Source organism: Cyprinodon variegatus, unplaced genomic scaffold (assembly GCF_000732505.1).
Source record: "Cyprinodon variegatus isolate N-32 unplaced genomic scaffold, C_variegatus-1.0 Scaffold779, whole genome shotgun sequence".
NCBI lineage: Eukaryota > Metazoa > Chordata > Actinopteri > Cyprinodontiformes > Cyprinodontidae > Cyprinodon > Cyprinodon variegatus.
In genome coordinates, this window is record NW_015151232.1 from 158,842 (window position 1) to 165,259 (window position 6,418).

At 37.4% G+C, this 6,418-nt stretch overlaps 1 long non-coding RNA gene across 1 annotated transcript in view; it reads right to left on the minus strand.

Annotated features, from left to right (window-relative positions):
- Positions 1 to 837: 837 nt before the first annotated feature.
- LOC107098455 overlaps positions 838 to 6,418 on the minus strand; it is a 6,343-nt gene continuing 762 nt past the window's right edge. Inside the window, exons 2-3 of the long non-coding RNA XR_001481885.1 lie at positions 2,012 to 2,126; positions 838 to 1,006 (exon numbers count right to left, since the gene is read on the minus strand). This is a non-coding gene — a long non-coding RNA (uncharacterized LOC107098455). The remainder of the gene's footprint in view (positions 1,007 to 2,011; positions 2,127 to 6,418) is intronic.

Below are 6,418 nucleotides of genomic sequence, written 5' to 3' on the forward strand. Positions count from 1 at the left end.
ACCAATAAAAACACGTCAGTCCAGAGGAAACTCGCCCCCGGAAGGGAAGACGATGTGGTTTGTAAGAATTTGAATAGAATGCAATCAGTGTATAGAATCAGCAATTAGCAAAAGACATAACTTAAAAAGCCACTCATTGACACATGTGACTCTTATGTTAGGTTTTTTGAGACTTTGATGTCAGACTTACAGTTTATAAAAACAACAGGATCATCTGCACATACCTTGATGTCAAGGTCTTTGCAAATATTTGATAAATCAATAATATATAATGAATAGGTTTGAGTATGAAGCCGTGGGGTACTCCAACTTAACAATCAAGAAATGGGGATTCAATACTGCTAACAGACACACAATGGATTCCATTTTGGAGATCTGACTTTATCCAAAGGATTGCTTGCTTGGAAAATAATATTTTTTTAATTGAGAGAATATTTAGCGATTAATCAGGAAAAACAGCAACAAGAGGACAAGCTTTAAAAGATCCTTTGACTTTTTTAAGAAAACAAGGTGCTGCTGTTTCAGTTGAATAATGTGAATGGAAACAGGCATGCTGTGGATTGTGACCCTAAATCAAATGATTTATCAGTTGTTTACTGACCCATTTTTGATGATCTATAAATCCAATTAAACTATAAACATTTTTAATCCTAAATGTTGTTGAAGGATCATGCAGGTGAATATTGATTGCATTCAAATAATTTCTTTATAATGCTTATTTTTACTTTTCACAAAATAACAGTTTTTCAAATCCAGGAAACAATATTTGAATAACGATAAGCAGGTTTGCTTTGATTGAGATGTTTTACTTATTGAAGCCGTTTTCATACCTGGCCTGATGTCCACGGATGTGACTCTGAAGAACTATCGCTTTTTGTTTGAAAAACTTGAAATTCCTTCTGCAGAGGAAGCCCCTGATGTTCCTCTGGATTGTGACGGCTGCCCATGTCTGGGTGCTGCTCCATTTCTCCTCCAACTTCTGGTACAGAGACTCCTTTAGGAACACCTAGAACCCATTCAATACTTTAGAAAATTATTGACACATGAATATATTTTAGTAACACAAATTACTGAAATTAATCACTTTGTGATTTAAGTTAATAACTTAGCATTTAGTGATAAACTATATTTAGATTAATGGTTTTGCGCCTTTCAGTTCCAGCTAAAGAAAACATCCCATTTAAGACGAGAATATGGTATCAGACACTTTAAAAACAGTGTAAAGTAAACCTGAGGGCTTAATGACAGCATGTTTCATACCTGCTTAAAGGTTGTTTTGCTTTAAAAAATCCTATTAATCTGACAAAAATCAGAACTAGAATGGATCCTAATTGAATAATTAGTAAGAAGTAAGTAAGCAGTAAGTAAGTAATGTTTATTTATATAGCACCTTTCACAGACATAGAGGTCACAAAGTGCTTCACAAAATTAAAACACAACTAAAATACATTTACATTCACAAAAGACATGGTAATAAAACAACCCTTAATCTACTGGAATTAAAATGCTTTCTTAAACAAATAGCTTCTCATTTCACTCTTAAAAGCATAAACAGAATCAAGTAAGCGCAAAGAAAGCGGGAGATCGTTCCAGAGCGCTGGAGGGTCCACCTTAAAGGAGCGATCTCCATGAGCGGGTTCAGGTCCTGAGACCTCAGCCTCCCAGAGGGGGTATAATGACACAACAAGTCTGTAACAAGTCCTTTTTGTTTAGACCCGAGAGTACTGTCTCAGTAGTCTAAACAGGAAGAACCAAAGGCATAGATAATAATTTCAAGATCATCTCTGGACACAGTTGTTCTAAGTTTAGAGATTTTCCTCAGTTGGTAAAAATGGTTCCTTGTCAGCAGCTTTAAGTGGTCCTCTAAGGAAAATGTCAATTGTGAAAAATAAGGCCTACGTTTCTAGGGCTTGGTTTAGCAGACAAACTCAAGTTGCCCAGATACTGGTGGTAATTCTGACTAGTTTGGACAAACGTAAGGGAAGAGTGGAAAGGATGAGCTTTTAATGACCTTGGTGCGTCCCAGCTGGTACTGTCCCTCCTCAGCTTCCACCATGTTCAGCAGAGTCGCCGTCAGCTCGATCTCTGCCAGGTGGCTGTACTGCTGGTTCAGTAGAAACCCATATCTATCGCAGAACAGCATGGAAAGCGTACTTAGCTCATAGAAGTAGCTGAAATGTCTGCTTGGTATCTAAGAATTCAGGGATACCAAAGTCGTTTCACGAAAGCTTCAAGAAGACGATCAAAAAATGAAAACAGACAATAAAATATCAGTTTGGAGAAACTTTAGTTTCTGACTGGCAAATCTTTAGCTTCTGACTGGCAAATTTTAGCTCAGGGTACTTTATAGAGATAATTCAGTCCAATATGTTTGCTGGTGGTTGGTGTGTGTGTGTAGACTGGTTTTGGTACCTTGGGGGGATATTTCCCAGGAATATGCAACACTGTGGGATTTATAGGTCGGCACTTTTTGACTGGTCTTCTCTTCTTTTGCATTAGAGTGGGGACCAATTTTCTAATGCCTGTGGGCAATTGCGGCTTTAGGGTCAAGGGTGATGTTTAGGGGTGTGGAGTTAGGAAGCTGAGATGGAGGCATTTCTTGCAAGAAAAAAGGTTTAAATTTATTAAACGTCCTCAGACGGAGAGATAGGGCTCTATGACTGAGGCAAACTCAATACAAACATTTATACCAACACACTCACTCCCCCCAGGGGAACCAGCCCACCCCCTGCATAAAGAACTTTCTCACACTTGAAAATTTGGAGGAAAACCAACTTGAGTTCATCAAGGCCGTTTGCTGTCAGGTTAACATATCTTTCACTGGTCAGACGGATCTCCTCTAAACAGCAGTCCTCCCCTTCATGCCATGAAGGAGGCTATGGAACCCATTCTTATCTCTCATGACCTTTATTTGAAGCCTGTGAGGCTAAGAACAGACATACCTCAAAATTTTTTACTCCACATGACTAAGATGTGAATTGAATTTAGGTTGGGGTTAGGTATCAACCAGTGGCGGCTGGTGGGGTTTTCTCTGGGGAGGGGATCAAATGTATTCTGAGTTATCAAACCAGTTTATTTATATGAACACTGACAAGGATTTTACTCGAGTTAATTCTTCAAGAATCCATCAAACCTCTTATAGCAGGCTTTCACCCTAGCCAGTACTCCTCTGCAGTGGTAATGGAAATTCATAGGTAGAATAAGAGAAATACATTGCAAAATAAGTAGTGTTGCACCGATACTGAAACCAGTATCGGACGGGGCCTGATCCAGTACTAAAATGGTGGTATCAGTATCAGTGAGTACCAACAAATAGGAAACCGATACCATTTTGAGAGCAAAAAGTTTCTTCAACTATTGTCACCCATTCCAGGTAGGCAATAAAAAGTTCTACTGGATTCACTTTGTATTAGTCTTTTTCCTGCTTTACAAAGAGAGGCAGCAGCTTGACAAAGCTATGATGGCAATTATTTTACATCACAGTATTATGCAGTTCTTCATATACACACACACATCAATTTCAAACAGATGGTATCAGTATCGGCCGATACTGCACAGCCAGGTATCGTGTATCGGTATCGGGGCCAAAAAATGGCATCAACGCATCACTAAAAATAAAACAGAATAGGTCTCTGAAGTCAAGAGAACCTTTTTAAATCTTGGCATGATGGTAGCACACCGATCAACAAAAAGAAAAATAGAAGTCAGCTTTAAATAAGGCAGATAAATGTTGGCTTCCAAAAAATATGCAAACCAGTGGCGGCTGGTGGAGTTTTCTCCAGGGGGGCTACAAATACAAAATAGATGCATACCAAGAACCAATCAAATGTATACTAAGTTATCATGCCAGTATATATACATGAATGCGAACAACAAAACATTATCTACACTTTATAAAAACAAAACATAATTTCATGTACAGGTTTACTTTTTGTTCATAAATCTTGTCCTTCTGAGGCTTTGTGAAGGTAAATCTGTGTTTTCTATGAGTTTTTTATATTTTTTAGTTTAAAAACTATTTATTTTCTGAGAATGTGTTTATTTAAGAGCAACTATGCAAATGAACAAACATCCAGAAAAAGTAAACTATATTCTTTTATTTTCCATGTCAATCCCAGATTGTTTATTCTTCTTTGCCTTTTCTAAAAAGTGCTTTAAATCAGTCCGAGCTGTCTTTATCCATGCTTTATCAGATCCTGACGTTTGATAGAGGGAAAGCAGGATAAAGCCTTAGCCTTGCTGCATGCAGTTAGCCTAGCCAATTTTGATGTTCAGCTGATCAGGTACAAACGATTTAACCTCCTCTGTGACTCGGACTGTCATTCACCCTCACAAGAACTGTGACAACAGATCCTGTTCCCTCTGGGTGCAGCTATCCTAAACCCTAAGCTCTCCTATACTTCTGTATTGCAGAGGACCTACTGCACAAGTACCACTTTTAACGGGAGTCAACGAGCAAACTTTTGTGCGCCCTAGGGCAGAAATGCATCACCAAACCGAGGAAAAAACTAAACAGCTTTACTCGTCATTCAGGATAAAATATTCATCTTGCACATCTAAAAAATATATATCAATATATTTTGAAAAATTTTTATTTTATAATTTGATTTTAATTTTTTTTTTTTTTATATATATATCTTAATCAAGGTTATTGGGTAGGTGGGGCGCCCTCTATTGGCCAGCCGCCACTGGTATGAACCCATAATGGTTAGGTGAAGAACAATCTCTCGATAACTCTCCCCACCCAGTCAAATGCCTAAGCCAAAGCCAATGCACGGGCCAACACACAGTCATGGAGTGGAATTTACCTTTACATTAAAATTAAAAAGGTGTTTGGAAAGCAGATAACTGCTTTGTTTATAGGTTCTGTTTAACCAAAGGCTTCAATTGTAAGATAAGCTCCTAGATTGGATTGATTTATCTTTGTGGGGCATATTAAGACTAATAGCTTAGATTTAAGGCTTTGATATTTGTCAAAAAAATATGAGAATAATGTTAGGGTAAAGCAAAAGTTTTACAAATATTAGTATTAGGAGAAAACTATCATAGTGATGGGATTTGGCAAGAAGTCCGCTGACCTTGGGTTTAGGAATAGACAATTATGGCAAGTAATATAATAGGAAATTATGTTTGGGGTATTGGTGTTAGAATAGACCAGGGGTCACTAACCCGCGGCTCCAGAGCCGCATGTGGCTCTTTAATACCCCCATTTTGGCTCACTGGGGCTTTTTCAAAAAATGTATGAAAATGTTTATTTTAATAAGGTGTGCAGCAGGTCAAACAAACATAATGAGAAGCTGTCAAATAATCAAATGCATATTTAGGAAAGGCATTTCCAGGGAAGACTAAATCTGCAGCCCACCACCAAGCTTGGAGGGAGAGAAAAAGTGTGAATGCAGAACTTCTGGATAAATTAGAGGAGAGCAAAGATAGATTTAAGAAGTAGGTTGCATCTCCAAACTCCACTACTGCTGCTAGTTTGGCTGCAAACATAGAAAACTGTTCATAGATCCAACAGGTAGCGCTCTGATGCAGGGAACTGTCTTCCATTTTTGCCCCTAATCCTCAAAATAAAAATAACAGCAAAAACTGATTTCCTTATTGCATTTCTATAATTTCATCAATGCAACAAAAAATAGAAGATTAATATTGTAATGGAATTTAAACTTAAAGCACCAAATATGGTACAGCAGAGTCACATTATGTGACTTTGCTCCAGGATAAACATTTAATCATGAATGCTTATTATATATTTAAGCCCCTGTAGTCTTTTTTATAGTGGGCTAATACATTTACAGCCCATGTAATCTTATTTTAGTTTCCATAGCCCAATACTTAGCGTATCAAAAGGGTGCTGTTGCAGGCAGCATTTTATTGCACTTTTACCCTGATAAGGAAGGGAAAGGAGGATTGTATTATACTGTGGTTTGAAGAGGACTGCATTTTATTTCCACAATGAGGTTTGAAATCACCGCAGTCCTCAAGCAAATTTTTTTTTTTTAATCCTCAAAGGAAACATAACAAAAAATTTGGTTTCGATATTGTATTTCTATATTTCCAATGATGAAAGAAATCATAATACATTAACACTATAAATTAAGTTAAACTTAAATTAGCTAATATCGTGCAGAAGGTTAGTCACATGGTTTCATTTGCGTTGCAGGGAAAATAAACATTTAATTATGAATGACTATGATGTATTTAAGCCTAATTAGTTGTTTTGATAGAGGGCTATTATACAACTTTTTGTTTTTTTAGTCCAATGAACATTTTTAGGTGGCCAACTCCTGGCCTATAAAAAGCAGCAGGGCCGGATTTAGGAAATCTGGGGTCCTAGGCAAAGACAGGCAGGGGGTCCTCTGAATTGAGAAGACAAATATAAAACAGACCCATTCTACAGATAGAGAAATGTTAATAG